Source organism: Musca autumnalis, unplaced genomic scaffold (assembly GCF_047663935.1).
Source record: "Musca autumnalis isolate F117 unplaced genomic scaffold, ASM4766393v1 scaffold_4, whole genome shotgun sequence".
Lineage (NCBI taxonomy): Eukaryota > Metazoa > Arthropoda > Insecta > Diptera > Muscidae > Musca > Musca autumnalis.
In genome coordinates, this window is record NW_027411977.1 from 37499094 (window position 1) to 37517196 (window position 18103).

An 18103-nucleotide genomic window follows, 5' to 3' on the forward strand; every position below is an offset into this window, starting at 1 on the left:
TCTCCCCAATATTTAAAAATTTCACTAAAATGCTAGGACGATATCACTTGAATGGGGCAACCAATTTGGTCCAAACTTCTCTTGAGTGCGGCAACCACTTGAATGGGGGAACCATTTTGGTCCAAACTTCGGATCTTCTAATATTCTAACAAAATTTAGTTTAACTTCTAAAATGGCCCATATCGGTCCTCCCTAAGGGTACCTGCCCTACAAAAGTTCAACATTTAGTGCAGGTTATTGCTAATCATCATTTTTGTCGTCAAGTTAAAATGTCCAAAAACGGCCACAAAACTCTGAAGAGACCTTAAATACATTCGATCTGTCCGGAGGTTAAAGTTTCGCTTCACTTTGGCTGAGGGTATATACACATCTGTCGGCAAAGTCGACTGACACTTCTTTACTTGTTTCTTTATAAATTTAAAAAAGTTTACAAATTTTTGGGTGCGGGAACATATACAATTTTTACAGTATACCTATTAATTAACACAGAATTATTAAAAAACAACAATTTCAAAAATTAATCTTCCAATTTGATTAAGAACAAACCACGTATTTGGAAGCTGAGATAATAACTTAAAGATGTTGTCATAAATTTCCAACTCAAAGTAGATTCTTCTAATTATTTTAAACAAATCACAGAACGCGTATGACAAAAACGTTTTCGATATACCTCGTTGCTTCCTCACAAATGCGAATTGTGACGTTTTTAATTTTCTTTTTTTATTTTCAATTGAAATCTGTTGCACGAGGAATAACAAAAGAAGACAACCTTCGTATTTAATTTATATTAATTGCACAATAACGTTTACTTTGTAGCTGCTGTTGTTGTTGTTGTTAATGCTGGATAATTGTCCAGCATTTAGATGTACACAGAAGATATAAGAAAAGCACACGTCGACCTTTCAGATCATATTTCAAATTTCTGTTTTTTTATTATTTCACATTTTTTATTAAATGTAAACAACCGACCTTTAGTACAACTATTTTTTCACCGTGGGCAAGTACCACCCTCAAAGTGTCAAACTTGTTTCCATTTTCATTAGAGTTTTTGTTTTATAACTTGTTTTTATTAATACTCATATGTTTTTCTATTTGTTTACTAATTTGCCTTTCAAAATATTTTTGTTGTTTGTTTTCGTTTTGAAGAAAACTTTAAATGCGGAAATTTTTTTGCAAAATAGTTTTCGCACGTTTAATTTTGATTCGACCGCTTATGCTGTTGTTTTTCTGTGAGCGTTTTAGTAAAGACTAACGTAACGATAGACACAGCAACCGATCAGAGCAGAGAGCAAAATCCAGAAACATAATTCAACATCGTTTCCTAAGGGTGATGGAGACTGATGGAGACTACTCGTACACATGGATGTGAGACACAGCTGTTGTTGTGGAAGTTTTTCTCTTTTTCTGGGTTTTGTGGGGCGGTTTTTTTATGCAATACTCTGAGATAATCGTCTGCGGCTAGTGACTTTGGTTTATCTGCTCTGGGCTGCCTGCCACCTAATGTTGTTATTGTTGATATTGTAGTTGTTTTAATTTTCATTATATACGTAGCAATATATATCCGCTATCTATGTGTGAAGAAGCATTATAGGTTATAGGCATTCGCTTGTTACAAATAAAGAAATAGAAATAGGGGATCTATCAGAAGTCTTCAAAAACGACTTGGAAATGACATTCTATCTGTAAAAGATCTGTTCTTTCTATCGATGATCTGATGGAAGATCTATCTGTGGGAGAAGAGTTAAAGGTTTTCTGTCTGTAAAAGATCTGTCAAAGGTCGTATCTCTGTGGAATACATATTAAAGGTCTTCTATCTATTGAAGACCTGTTAAAGGTATCTTATCTATAGAAGACCTTTTAATGCTCTTCCATCTGTACAAGACCTGGTAAAGGTCTTCTATCTGTAGAAGGCCTATTGAGGGTATTTATTTCTGGGACAATTGTAGAAGGTCTTCTTGTATATCAAACCTTTTGAAGGTCTTCTATCTTTTGGAGACCTGTTAAATGTCCTTTTATACCCTCAGCATTTATGCTATAATAATTGTTCCACAAACCTCCCAGGCGGGACAAGGGAGACTTCTCTCATATCAATGAGTGCACTCCGATTCATATTAGCTCAATGATATGGCACCTACAGTTTATCGCCGAGTCCGAACGGCCTGTCCTTAGACACCACTTGTAGAGAAGTTTTATATGGCTGAAATACTCAGGAAATGTCGCCAACATTACTGAGGGGGCCGAGTTTCAGAGAGTTCACCAATCAACGCTTCAGAGAATGGCCCAATCCTTCTGATTTTCGGGTAGCGGAAAGGACGTTCCGAGACATCATCAATGCTGCAGCCGCTCGCCATATACCTGCTGGTCGAATACCCGAAGTAAGACCAAATTTCCCAGCAGAGGCGACGGGATTAGCAAATGAGCGTGATGAGCTTCGTCGAACCAACCCCGATGACCCCAGAGTCAGCGAGCTGACACTGGAAGTTAATAGGCTGGTCGACGAACATAAGTGGTTAAATCATCTGAAGAGTTGCAACATTGGAGCCGGTATAAGTAAATTGTGGACAACGGTTAAGTCTCGAACCCCCGGAAGGAGGGATGACAGGACCTCAGTCACGTATAACGACGTTACGTTGACTGACCCGAAGAGGTGTGCAAGTTACTTCAATCGACTGTTTGTCGAGCACCCCGAGAGTGACAGGGCGAAGAGAAGAGTGTTACGTCGCATTAGATCTCTTCCTGCCGAGGATGAACCAACACAGTTTACAATGGATGATGTTGCGAATGCCATCAGGAACGCTAAATGATCCAAAGCGTTGGGCCCTGACGGAATTTCCATGGTAATGTTGAAACAGCTGGATGTGCCGGGAGTTGAGTAACACACTAAAGTTTTCAACCTGTCGCTAGCCACCCTCATTCTTCCCGAAGTGTGGAAAATGGGCAGGGTGGTCCCGCTACTGAAGCCAGGCAAGGATGCCAGCAAAAGTGAATCGTACAGGCCGATTTCGCTTTTGTCACCTGTAGCGAAGACCCTTGAGGCCTCCCCAGCATTAGAAATAGCTTTCAAGTTGCCGATCATCTGCATGGATTCCATAAGCAGCACAGCACGACAACAGCGCTGCACGCCATCTCCACACATATTTGTCGAGGACTCAACCAGGAGCGGCCGTGTGATAGAACAGTAATGGTGGCGCTTGACTTATCAAAAGCCTTTGATACTGTCAAGCACTCCAGGCTGTTCGAGGACATCGAGCAGACAACCCTCCGGCCAAGTCTGAAACGTTGGATAATCAACTATATGTGTGGTCGCTAGTCGTATGTGGAGTTCAGGAACAAGAAATCCAAGCCCCGTATAGTGAAACAGGGAGTTCCCCAAGGAGGGGTGATATCTCCGGAACTGTTTAACCTCTACCTCCTGTATTCCGCCCCCTCCAGACGGCATTGAGATCGTAACGTATGTGGATGATTGTACGATCCTGGCGTCAGGTACCTACCCTGATGACATCTGTGAGAGACTGAACTCCTATTTAACCGATGGCAGATATCCGGCCACTCTGTTCACCACATGGACGGCGCAGTATAGAAGAGAGTTGAATATCAGGGTCGATGGTAGCAGAATTCCGACCACAAACTGCCCCAAAATTCTAGGGGTCACATTCGACACCACTTTCACGTCGTCCGCGCATGCCACAGTTATCTGCGATAAACTGAAATGTAGAAACAAGGTCCTCAAGTCCCTAGCCGGCAGCACTTGGGGTGCAGATAAAGAAACCTTGTTGACCACGTATAAAGCGATAGGTCGGTCTGTGGTAAGCTATGCGGCGCCAGTTTAGTCCCCGAATTTATGTGACACGCAGTGGGATAAGATTCAAATTTGTCAGAACGCCACCCTGACAACAGCAACAGGGTGCCTCCTCAAATCTACAACAGTACGACAACATAATGAGATGCTATCGTTGCAGTACTTGCTCCGGTGTTACCGTGAGATCCATCCCAATCACCATCTGCTGGCCACCGATACACCCAGGCATATGAAGAATGATATTCATGCTCAAGAGACGGCGGTCCAACAATATAGGAGAGAACCTCTAGATCAACAGGCATTTCAGGCAGGGTTGAACAGTATTCACACGGACACAGTTGCTAAGACCATAAGCAATTATTGTTTGAATGCAGTCATCGGAGTACATCCCCCATATATCGCAGCTGAAGAGCATCAGCTGCCACGACAAACCAGAGTAGTTTTGGCTCAATTACGCTCGGGATATTGCAGTCGCCTAAATTCCTATTGGGCGGGAATCGATCGCACCGCGTAAGACATCTGCCCAGTGTGCGGCATGGGCCCGCACGATACAAAGCACCTAGTCAACTGCCCCGCCAAGCCTACTCATCTGACTCCAGTGGATCTGTGGTTACATCCCATCGAAGTAGCCAACTTCCTGGAACTGGAGATAGACCCAGAGCCAGATTGAACAGGAGAACGAACATACAAACATAATAATAAAACACTGTTACAACAACAACATTACTGAGGGGTATTTTGCCACCGTTGAATATTTTATGTTGCCTAGCCGGGGAATCGAACCCACGACCTTCTGCGTGCAATGCGGGTGTGCGTACCATTGCACCACGGTGGCACCCATTTATGCTAACGAGGGTATATACACTTGGTTTTAGACCCCAAGTATGTTTGGACGAAACCCGTTTCAGACAATTTGGAATTGATTTAACCATGTCCGTCTGTCTGTCTGGTCCTCGGATCAACCGATTCGGTCCAATATTTCGTAATATTTTGTTCGAGTACCTCCCCCACAAAAGTTCGGATAATTTTTGCGCACGTTAACTCTTGAAGTGAATAACCGATTTGGTCCATATTTTGCACATAGAGAAACTTTTACCAGGCATAGATGAGGTTCGAATATTGTCAGTATCGGTACACACCTATGGGTACCTCCCAACCAAAATTTCAGAAAAGTGCAGTTTAAGGCCTGCTCTCGGATCTCGTTGATTCTTTTTGCAACAACTTGTATTTGCTGCCCCCATTACGACGGTATATGTTTTTTCAGGGGCAAGTCCATACTTCCTGAGAAAATATCCCAAAGTTGTTAAAACCCCCATATGGCACCATATATATAGCGCACGATACTTTCGAATGGATCAACCGATTAGGTCCAAAATTTGGCCTTCGTAATATTTTGACCAAACTTAGTAAAAGTTCGAAGATAGGCCATATCGGCCCACTCCTTCGGGTACCTACCCAAAAAAGTTCAACACTTTCCGCTAAAATGGTGTGCACGATAACTCTCGAAGGCAATGACCGGTTTGGTCCATGCTTTGCACATCGTAATATTTCTGCGAGACATAGATTAGGTTCAAATATGGACTATATTGGTCCACTAATTCGGGTACCTCCCACACAAAATTTCGGAAAAATGTTGTTTAAGAGCTGCTCACAAATCGGTTTGATTTTTGTTGTAGCAAATTGAATTCGCAGACCCATCGCGACGGTACTAGTTTTTTTTTCAGGCGCTAGTAGATGCCTCCTGATAAAATGGTCCGAAAGCTGTAAAAAAACCCCTATGGTGCAATGAGTAGTGGATGGAGCATACGATAATTCTCGAACGGATCAGTTGATTTGGTCAAAATCTGAGCTTCGTAATATTTTGTCCAATTGTAGTTTAACTTCGAAAATGGTCCATATCGGTCTTCTCCTTAGGGTACCTCCCCCACAAAAGTTCAATATTTTTATTTAAGTGCAGTTCAATAGATGTTCGAAGATCCTTTGGCCAATTATAGCGATGCTACTTCTTGTGGTCCTGTTTACAGCGATATTATGTTTTTCGCGGGCAAACCCATGCTTCCTGACATACTGGTCCAAAACCTTTAAGTTATTCGGTGACCAAATGAAATTACTCCTAAAAAAGATCAAATTTCAAAATGAAATATGTCGATCCATTCCTTCAGGTACCTCCTCATCACTTGCGAGCTTTAGTTCATACGTCCAAAAGGACCACAATATCTGAAACTCTCATAATACATAATTATTGGGGAAAAGAATTTTGGTTGAGTGGCCGGTATTCGATTCTATCTGTATAATATCTCTGCCTGTTGAAGGTACTCTATCTACAGAAGACCTATCGGTAAAAGACTTGTTCAAGGTATTTTATCTGTAGAAGACCTGCTGAAGGTCTGTTGCTGGCGTTACACGGGGCTCTCGATTCAAATTTTCGATAAAAGTAATTTTTCGGACTATTTAAAAAAAAATCCTATCTTCCTTTTTCCAGTGTTCGACAGTGACTTTATAGTTGACCACAATTCACTTATTCCAGCTGCAATGTTGCAGCATTTCAGATGATCTAGCCACTTAAACCGCTCGTGCTTACCGATCATTATGTCAATTTCCAGTGTCAGCTCCCAGACTCTGGTGTTGTTTCGATGAAGCTCATCTCATCTTGGTCTCACTTTCGGTAATCGACCAGCAGTTACCTGCCGAGTGGCTTCAGCAGTGATGATGTCCCGAGCCTTAGATTCTTTTTGTTTGGAAACACAATAGCATGCTCTTGTTGAATGTGGTCCTGGGAGTACATCGTCCACCTATCACAGCTGAAGAACGTACTTTTAGCTCAACTACGTTTGGGATGGTGCAACATATAGGCCAAAGATTGATGAAAGCGAGACAGCATTAATTTTTTTAACTGCCCTGCCAACAAACTCCTTTAGCTTTGTGGTTACAATTTATACATGCTGTCACATCCCTGGGGTACCCCGCTCCCTCTGGAATTCAATAAAATTTATAAAATATAGCCTTTTTTCGGGGGCCATCGCTGTACATTATCTGAAAATTTCAGGAAAATGGGTTCAGTAGTTTTTGTAGAAAAAAAATGAAAATTTAAAAAAGTGGGCTTGGTCAAATTTTCTTTGCATAAAATCCTAAGTTGGATTATGAAAAACATTTCAAAAAAAAATATATATATCCAAATCGGTTAGCCGTTCTCAACCATGCCATTACCAACGAACGATATTTGATTTTTATTTATATAGATTTTAAAATAGAAGTAGCATAGAATATGTGGTAAAATTTTCAAATCGATCGGAACAATATTGCCAGAGATATGAATTTTGGAATGGACATATTTATTGTGTTTTGTATGCAACCTAGAAACTATAATATAATAATTGTTCCACAAACATCCCATACGGGACAAGGGAGACTCCTCTCATAGCAGTGAGTGCACCCCAATTCATATTAGCTCAATGATAAGGGACCTACTGCTTATTGCCGAGTCCGAACGGCGTGCCCTAAGACACCATTTGTAGAGAAGATTTACATGGCTGAAATACTCAAGAAATGTCGCCAACATTACTGAGGGGTATTTTGCCACCGTTGATAATTTTGATGTTGACTGGCCGGGGAATCGAACCCAGGACCTTCAGCGTGCAAGGCGGGTATGCATACCATTGCACCACGGTGGCACCCATACCTAGAAACTAACAAATAAGAAAGTATCAGTCAGCTGTAGGTATAGTAATATAGGGCTATACCAAATCATTGACATATACAAAAAAAATTTAGTAGGCAGACTTCTGATTCACTAAGTTTGGAAGAAATTTTTGAAAATATTGAGAGTTATCTTGCACACTATCCATTTTAATATGCACAGGCAGGGATTTTTTTTGTGCTTTTGGATAATTATCTAAGGAAAATAGCACTAATCTAACTAATAATACTACATTCGGCTAATCCTGACCATAAAGCTCACCTGACTTTTTTCGCCATGGATGATTTATGGAACGTTATCATTATTTGTAATAGATAGTTCTGAATGTTGTTCTGTAGCTTGATTAGAAAACAATTGCGTTTGCTGTGAGCATTGTAAATTATGTCTAATTAACTGTTTGTACATTATCGGTTGTTTTCACTTGGGGTCTGTATAATTTTATTGCATTGTTGTGCTGCACTTTGTATATTATCTACACATTGTTTAATTGAACTCTTCATTGATAATTTTTACTCTACCTTGATCGGAAATTTTCTTTGTTGGTTTACACCAAACAACAACAACACGCTGGGATGTTCATTAATTGCTCTAACACAAGTGCTATCTTAAATTAGAGAGTTATCTTGCGGATTTTAGTTGCTGCCGTCCGGTTTTCTTGGAGCTTTTAGACCATTATCTCAGGAAGTATGGACTTGCGGACGAAAACAATTGTACCTTTGTAAAGGGGGGATGCAAGGACAAATTTCTGAAAAAAAATTCCCAACGATCCAAGAGGAGCACTTAAACTTCACTCTTTCCGAATATTGTGTGGCAGGTAGCCGAAGGAGTGGACCGAAATATTTCATATTCGAACCCGATCTATATCTGGAAGAAATAATACGATGAGCCTAGTTTGGACCAAATCGACTGTTCCCTTCGAGAGTTATCGTTCACACCATTTTACAGAAAATTTTGAAGTTTTGTGGGGGAGGAGTGGAGCGATGTGGCCCATCTTCGAATTTAAACTAAACTTGGGCAAAATATTACTAAGTGCAAATTTTGTTACGAATTATCGCACGCACCAGTCAGCCAGACGGACGGACGGACATGGCTAAATCGACTCCAAATTGGCTGAAACAAATTTCGTCCAAAATAACTTGGGGTCTAAAATCGTTATTTCGTTGAGGCAAATTTTTGGTAGTATCAAAGTGTATATGAAGAAAAGACAAAATTTTTTAGTTTTCCATAAAAAAATATTAAAAAAATTTTTTTTAATCTACATGAAAGATTTTTGGTACATAGATTGGGAAAAAAATCCCATTCTTAAATCTGTTCGAGATACTAATTTTGGTTGCTGCGCGCAAAAGTTATGGCGGTTTCAATTCTGATAAAAAGAAAACAATCTTTAAAAGACTCTAATCATTATATTGAGAAACTCTCTTAATTAGGGCTCCCTACATACTATATGTTTACTGAGGTCCCATAACTTTAGTGAAAAAGTTGTACATTTTCGCGGAAATTAGGAAAGCATTCAAAACAATTGGTAGTTTACAACTTGTTCTAATAAAATTCAAGCTGTTTATGCATCTGAAAAATATATAAAAAATATGTACGTAGTCTAAACATCGCGAAGATTCAAATAAAACCAAAACTATACAAATCCGTTTAGCGGTTTGCATATTATAGCAAAAAACAGAAAATATATTGAGGAAATTAATAAAATTTTTGTAAGAGAAAATATTAAAATTTATTTTGTGAGTAGTTAAACAAAATGTAAGAAAAATAGGTCGGAGTTTTTCTTCTATTTTAGATAAATTTCACGCAATAAATCACATTTTTTTTATTCTAATCACTTCTCGAAAACACGCTAACATCTAGCAGAAGATATGGATATCTTTCAAATAAATGTTAGGTTCCTTTAAATGGGGTATAATCTTGAAATAAAATTGTATCGGGTAATGTTCATTTTGAAATGCGTGTAAATCGCGAAATCCTCAAAATCACTTGATGCGCATGCGGTTTACCAACACAGCGAATTCTTCTCTTTTAATTTGTACACATTTGCCAGGATTTACTTTGGCCGCTAAGATGTAGCTTCGTCTGCAGTTTAGTGTGCAACAAACTGTATAACGCTTATATTATGCACAAAGTGCATACACTTTTTATGCGCATCCGATTTTACTATCATCCGCGAAAAAATACATCGATCTAAACATATTTCAATAAAATCCATCAAGAACCGTGGATGTAGCATCACACAGTATTTTTTGGATAAATCGGATACAGCTCCCATGCCACTAAATTTTTCAAACCGCTGTTTTCGCACAAACGCGAGTGATGATTCACTTTCTTCATTGAAATGGAAACGATCCACATAAAACGCGAATTAGTCAGCGATATTTTGAAAAACATTTTTCGCAAATTTTTCAATTTTTGCAGTAGCCATTTCTGCCGTTCTAGTAGATGGATTTTTACGATCTGTGATTCATATGATCCGGATCGTCGAAAAACTAAAATACCAGCACACTCAAAACGATATTGTAAATACTGTACCAAAAAAATAGGTTTTTTAGAAAAAATATCACACTAAATTTTGGCCTTTGGCAGTAGATTACTCTGCTGCTGTGTGGGCTACATACTCAATATACATATCAGATTATGCGAAATCGCGAGTTCTTTTATCCTATAATTGGTTTTTCGAAATATCCGAATTCGCGTCCCAGTTACATAAAAAATAAAAAAAACACCTGAAATCCGGCTTCAAAATGTCAGCACCCATAAAAGGTGGATGCAGTGGAAATTTTGGAAAGTGATACATTAGAAGTGTAATCTTCATTTTGTATTCTCCTACTTTTACCTTGGACAGATGTCCGTCATTTGAATGGTTTAATCAGAAATCGAATAGCAATGTAAAAATCCTGTTTAGCTTCAACGTGTTTTTACCTATGTTTTTTCCTTTACGCGGTTGTAACTACCACGTAAATTAATTTTTTTTCCTAAATTTTTGAGCTTTGTACAAAAACATCTAAATTAATCGAGCAATATTCATAGTTACTGGTAAACTACAATAGTTCGCGTATTATAAAAGTGCAAACCTTGGCTTCATGGAAACTAAAAAATTTTGACTTTTCCTCATATACCCTCGTTTGCCTAAAGGCTGAGAGTATAAAAACGTGATTTTCTCGAAATGACATTTTGAAATCAGCTGCATTTAGTATTTACGAGGACAAACCTAATAGGTGAGTTTTGTTTACTTACTAAATGTTGCTGAAACTTTTTTTCAGCAACTTTTCCTTTATACAACTGTCAAAATCTGTAACCTTAGTAATAATTATAGATGTGTCTTTTTACGTGATAATTAGTAATAATTACACTGTACAACAAAATCGAAATTTTTTTAAAATTACAAAAAACCCCGCCCAGATTATGAAAGAGGACCGAAAAAAAGAAGACACGTGTATCGGCATTTTGAAAGTTTACGTCGGGAAGTAACCTAAATAGGCGTGGCAGGTTTTGAAATATTCGACATCAGATTCCTTGGAATCCTTGCATTTTAGGTATAATGCGTCTTTGGCAATATTACTGACAACAATGCGGGGTATCTTTTTATGAAAAAAATTAACCCTCATGTGAGTCACTAAAGGGGTCTTTTTGGTACCTTTTTTCAAAAACGGTTAAAAACTCCTTGAAAATTTGATCGTATCAGATCAAAATATTCTATTATTTATCCCCGAATACACCAAAAGTCTAAATCGTACCTAAACGTCAGAAATCTGCCAAAAGTAAAATCACGTTTTAATGTTGGTTAATGTTGTACTTTATCGGAGTTTATTAAGTTTTGTCCCACTAAACTTCATTCTAGATAGAAGACGTCAAAGACAAAAATAATCTCCATCAAATTTCAATAAAAGTCGCCGAATAAATGAAATATGTATATGCAATATATATCAAGAAAATATATACATCAAGTTTGCCAACAAAACACCCAAATATTTTTTTTGAATAAATTTGTTTTGTTCTTTTTTCGAGTTGATGCATGAAAGTAACGTGAAATTTAGTTTTAGGCGAAAGGTGTTAAAAGAAGAAATATTCTACACAAAATTGCATTGTAAGTCCTAGAACAAACAAGATATCTGAGTAAAATACTTTGTTATGAAAATGACGTTACAAAATTAGATATTACAGGTAGAAATTATTTATTACTCTTTTAGACTCTTAATTAAAATTTATTCCACACTGAGTCAAAATCTCCAAAAAATACCGAACTTTTTGGGGGTTGTGTCAAAAGATGAAATGTTCCATCTCAAATTTCATTATGAGTCTCTGAACAACAGAAATTTGTAGCTATAATATTTAACATCTCCAGAAGCTTTCACTTGTTATATATGATTTAGGACCATATTCTACCGTTTTTATTCACATTTTCGTTATCGGCGGTCACAAAATATATTTTATTGATGTTTTTTCTTAATAAATTCTTTCAGAAGATTATGTGTGCTCGATCAAACTGTTTTTGAAATATCTATGGTAAATATATATTGGTAAAAATATTGATAACCCAGATAAGACTTTGAAAAATTACGTATTTTAGTACTATAAACTAAAATAACGTCATGAGGATAAGTCATAGGTTCCTGATTGTATGTGAAAATGCGGGGATAGTCTACGGCCATTATCCAGTGAATATATATCTGACACCCGATTCCTAACATCCATGGTTGTGGCATGGTCCTAAATACTCTAATGATGGCAGCTACTCCTGCTCTGATAAAATTTACTGAATTAACCATTGAAATCGAAGTATCTAGCCATATCCTTACTAAATTTGTTATAATCATTCATGATACACACATGTATGTCAGTTCGTAGGGTTAATTCAGTCAATTTTTTCAGAGCAGGAGTAGCTGCCATCATTAAAAATGATCTTCGCCCTAACGGGCAAAATTTCAAAAAATAAAATTGATTTACTTTGGGGAAATGCAGAGAGTTTCGTCCAACGCGACTTGGACTCATCATTTCTCTTAGTTCTTTGTATTGAAACAAATAACTCTTCCCCAATTTAATGACGACTCGAGCTCAATAATAAATGTGTCCGACGAATTCGTTTAAATGCGAATTCAACAGAAACATTCAAATTAGTTTTTTTTTTAATTACAATAATTTATAGACATTGCCTTCTTTTGTTTACATATACCGGTGACACTAACATTACAAACAAAAACAATTTTCTATGTGGTTGTTGTTGAGATCGAGTTCGTTGTAGTATTTACTTTACCTTTGTATGTTCTACCATGGCTTTCATCAATCGATTTTATTTTTAATTTTTTTAGTCCGTTTTATGACCAGAAAACGTCTATTTTTTAACCAAAAATTTAAATTTTGACTTTTTTGGTCTACCACTTCAGTAAAATCAAAAATTTTTGACAAAACAAGTAATGATGAACCCAGGTAAATCTGACCGTTAGCCTCAGGAAGTAGATTATCGCCCATACTGCCACTTAGCAAACCAGGGTTTAGAATTGAATTGCTGGCGCAAAAGATATATGAGAACCAAGTGGAACGACGACTAAATTAAGTACTGCAGACTCTGGGCAGACGAGGAAGCAACAGACAGAAACTATCGAACACCTTCTCTCGGTCGGTGCCCAATCTTATGAACAAAATACACAGGCTGTTTGGTGCCAATGAAATTTAATCTCTTTCTTACTTTACGTCCATAAAACCGTAGCCCTGTTAAAATACTGCAGGAGCTATGGCTATGGTCGGGTCATCTTGTTTCGATTAATTTCATCTCCATTCTTGATTGTCCCTTGATTTCTAGTCTCTTCTTTTTCCTATTCCTCCACTTTGTTCTTCTTATTTCTTTTCAGGATGAACGCAATGGACCGTTGATCACTCTAGTAAAGTAGATGTCTTCGACAATGTCAGCTACACATCCTATAACCCAACCCTACTGCACTTATGAGTGTCAACTCGATTTCATTTAAAAATGTGACCCATGTGACCCGCAACCGGATAATTATATCAGGGTTGTTAATTTCCATCCTGGGGGTTGAATAATGTTCTTATAACCTTTGCGGTAGAAGTTTCTTTTGCCGTGTAAGGTCTAATATATCTGGCGAAAATCTAAATGATCCTCTAGGCCCAGAATTTTTTTCTATGAGCAATTGAATACATGCATCGATTTCAGAGTGAGTTGTTGTTGTAACAGTGTTTGTTATTATGTTTGCATGTTCATTCTTCTGTTCAGTCTGGCTCTGGGTCTATCTCCAGTTTCAGGAAAGTGGCTGCTTCGATGAGATGTAACCACAGATTCACTGGAGTTAGATGAGTAGGTTTGGCTGGGCAGTTGAAAAGGTGTTTTGTGTCGTGCGGGCACATGCCACATACTTGGCCGATGTCTTGGCAGATGTCGGCGCGGTCGATTTCTGCACAATATGAATTTAAGCGACTGCAATATCCCGAGCGTAGTTAAGCCAAAACTACTCTAGTTTGTCGTGGCAGCTGACGCTCCTCAGCTGCAATAGATGGGGGATGTATTTCAAGGACTTTATTCACACTATAATTGCTTAAGGCCTTGGCAACTGCATCCGTGTGAATACTATTTAAACCTGCTTGATACGCTTGTTGATCTAGGGGTTCTCTCCTGTATCGTTGGACCTCTCCCTCTAGAGCATGGATATCCTTCCTGATTTGCCTGTATGTGTCGGGCCTACCCACAAAATGGTGAATGGGATGGCTCACACGGTACTGCAACGAAAGCATCTCATTGTGTTGCTTTACTGGAAGAATCTTTGCCTCCTCATGTAGATGGTCCACTGAAGATTTGAGGAGGCACCCTGTTGCTGTTCTCAGGGCGGAATTCTGCTAAGTTTGAATCTTTTTCCAATTCGTATCACATAATCTCGGGGACCAGACTGGCGGCGCATAGCTTACCACAGACCGACCTATCGCGTTATATGTGGTCAACAAGGTTTCTTTATCTGCACCCCAAGTTCTGCCGGCTAGGGACTTGAGGACTTTGTTCCTACTTTTCAGTTTGTCGCAGATAGTTGTGGCGTGCGCGCACGACGTGAAAATAGTGTCGAATGTGACCCCTAAAGTTTTGGGGCAGTTTGTGGTCGGAATTCTGCTACCGTCGACCGCGACCTTCAATTCTCTTCCAAACTGCGCTGTCCATGTAGTAAACAGAGTGGCTGTTGATTTTGTGGCGAAAATCTGCATATTCCTCGAATGGAAAAAGGTGGTAAGATCGGTTAAATATGTAGTTGTTCAGTCTCTCACAGATGTCATCAGGATAGGTACCTGACGCCTGGATCGTGCAATCATTCGCATACGTTACGATCTCGATGCTGTCTGGAGGGGGCGGAATACAGGAGAGGTAGAGGTTAAACAGTTCCGGAGATATCACCCCACCTTGGGGAACTCCCTGTTTCACTCTACGGGGCTTGTACTTCTTGTTCCTGAATTCCACGTACGACTGGCGTCCACACATAATTGACTATCCAACGTTTCAAGCTTGGCCGGAGGGTTGTTTGCTGAATGTCCTCAAACAGCGTGGAGTGCCTGGCTGTATCAAATGCTTTTGATAAGTCAAGCGCGACCATCACTGTTCTATCGCACGGCCGCCTCTGGTTGAGTCCTTGACAAATATGTGTGGCAATGGCGTGCAGCGCAGTTATCGTGCTGTGCTGCTTGCGGAATCCATGCTGATGATCGGTAACTTGATAGCTATTTCTGATACTGGGGAGGACTAAGGCCTCAAGGGTTTGCAGGCGACAAAAGCGAAGTCGGGCTGTACGATTCACATTTGCTGGCATCCTTCCGTAGTGACACCACCCTGCCCATTTTCCAGGCTTCGGAAACAATGATGGTGGATAGCGACAAGTTGAGAACTTAAGTGAGATACTCCACTCCCGGCTCATCCAGCTGCTTCAGCATTACCATGGAGATTCCATCAGGGCTCAACGCTTTGGATGTTTCAGCGCTCCTGATGGCATTGGCAACATCATCCATTGTAAACTGTGGTGGTTCCTCCTCGGCAGGAAGAGATCTGATGCGACGTAATACTATTCTCTTCGCCCTGTCACTCTCGGGGTGCTCGACAAACTGTCGATTGAAATAACTTGCGCACCTCTTCGGGTCAGTCAACGTAACGTCGCCAAGCGTGACTGAGGTCCTATCTTTCCTTCTTCCAGGGTTCGAGAGTGACTTAACCGTTGCCCACAATTCACCTATACCGGCTTCAATGTTGCAACTCTTCAGATGATTTAACCACTTGTTCCGCTTATGCTAGCCGACCAGCGTGTTAACTTCCAGTGTCAGCTCCCTGACTCTGTGGTCAATGAGGTTGGTTCGGCGAAGCTCATCACGCTCATTTGCTAATCCCGTCGCCTCTGCTGGGAAGTTTGGTCTTACTTCGGGTATTCGACCAGCAGGGATATGGCGAGCGGCTGCAGCAGTGATGATGTCTCGGAACGTCCTTTCCGCTACCCTAACATCAGAAGGATTGGGCAGTTCTCTGAAGCGGTGATTGGTGAACTCTCTGAAACCCGGCCAATCAGCTTTCTTATGATTGACGAATGTGCGGCGTTCAGAGGTAATGAAATCGGGTGGTCTGCTAATGGAGACAATTATGGGGAGATGGTTTGATCCAAGGGAAATGACGGGTTGCCAGGTAACGTCATTTGTCAGACCAGGTGACACGATGGTTATGTCTGGCGAGCTGTGACACTCTCCTCTAATTCTGGGCGTCCTCATTGACCGTGTAAAACGTAGAGCTCTCAATCTGCTCAGCCAGCGCTGTACCTCTCTGGTCGTTTCCGAGGGCCGAATGCCACATCTCATGATGCGCATTAAAGTCCCCCAGGACCAGACGATTATGAAGCGGGCTAATGTTAGGCACGTAATCGAGATACAGCTATTTCTCGGCGGGATGTATATGTTCAGCAACTCTATCTCGGCAGTTCCACACCTGACTGCTCCCCCATACATTCTATGTACGGGTCATTAGAGATAGGCTCAAGCGAGATAGGTCTGTATTGGACAGACTGGTGCAATAGGAAAGCTAATCCCCCACCTCCACTTCTGGTGCGATCGATCCTTCCTTAGCACATTGTAACCATCACAATGTTGTAAGCTACAGTTGTTGTTGAGCTTGGTTTCTTGCACCGCAGCGACCTTGATGTTCTTCCTACTCATGAAATCTACTATTTCCTCGATCTTACCTAGGAGCCCATTGCAATTAAATTGCAAAAAGGATGCATTCTCTGGGATTGGGACAACAACGGCTGGTGTTAAAGGATGCGTGTGCGGTTGTTTTGTCGAGGGGACTGCGGGGGTGTTTCGTAGTCAGACGACGAGGAAGTTTCATAATCCGACAGAGTGAGTAACATTCCAATTAATATGAGGTTGACAATTAAAAATATCATCTGTCAATTTCTTATTAAATTCTATCCTGTCCGTTCATCTGTTGTGTATGAACGTTCTTCTAGGTCTACTTTAAGGTTAGTTTAATTATTTTATTCTTCTGCGATCTTCCATATGCTTCCTTTAAAACTAGTGGTTGCGATTCGGGTCGAGTCAACACTTGCTTTATGTTGGGATGCACGGAAAAGTTTAAGGTGCTATCTTCTGCGATTCAATTGATCTTCCTGGAGAATCGGGATTGATCTTTCATTACGCAATTGAAAATGTTTGGAGGGATAATTGAAAAACTATCCACTCACATTGTAACCGATCTCTAAAGAAAGTAAATAATATGTTGCCGCTATTTAAGAATTTTTTTATTTAAGTTTTTGTTATAGCGCATCGAATTGTCGACTCTAAACTTTATCACTTCATTATTTGCCTGATTTCATTCTTAAATTCATTTAATTTGTTCAACTTACATGTGGAGGGCCTTTGAATAAAGTGCACATGTTTTTTTGTTTATCGAGAACTCTTGTAATGCAAAACAAGAAACAACAACAACAAAATACCATCGTTCTTAGACAGCAGCGTGCGCAGTGCAATTTATTGTTGTCACTATTCCTTATTGTTTGCTTTTCTTGTTGTGCATTGATTGAAAGAAACCAAAAGTTTTATCTATTATTATTCAACAATAAGACAACAATAACAACAACATTGGACATTAGTTTAACAACAACAAAAACATAGAAAAGAGTAACAACAAAACAGAAACCTGAAATTTGCGCAAAAAGCTTTTGCTTTTGCAAAAGAGCATTTGAGAGTATGACAAGATAAAGTTTAAAATTGCACGCGATCACCGCCAGAGATGGAGAAGCATACATAGCTTGTGACTCTGACTGCCTACATTTACCGGTTTCCAAAGTAGATAATAACAATAAAATTTATTGTGGTTTAAATCAATGGTTTTGATTTCAAACATTCAATATTAAAATTAGTGCTAATTATGAAAGTTAATGGGTCATTGTGCCACATGAATGTATGTGACTGACTGACGGCAGTGTTTGATTGATTTGTTACAAATTTGCTAAGAGTTGTTCTTAATTTATTCTTTATATGGTTTTCTAGCTACAGTCGAACTTCTCGACACGAGGCAAAGGCACAAGTGTAAAAAAACCGGTATAACAAATGGTCCGTGCACTCATTGATTGAACAAACCA

The 18103-nt window shown here is 39.5% G+C and overlaps 1 protein-coding gene across 10 annotated transcripts in view; it reads right to left on the reverse strand.

Annotated features, from left to right (window-relative positions):
- Positions 1 to 18103, reverse strand: part of LOC141403587 (uncharacterized) — a 68458-nt gene that overhangs the window by 28724 nt on the left and 21631 nt on the right. Inside the window, exon 1 of one of the 10 annotated variants that reach the window (XM_073986250.1) lies at positions 970 to 1298. The exons of 8 other annotated variants lie outside the window; for them this stretch is intronic. The gene's annotated coding sequence lies outside the window, so the exon portion shown is untranslated. Of the gene's footprint in view, positions 1 to 969; positions 1299 to 18103 lie in introns of those variants that run through there. One more of the 10 variants, XM_073986246.1, reaches the window with a different exon arrangement.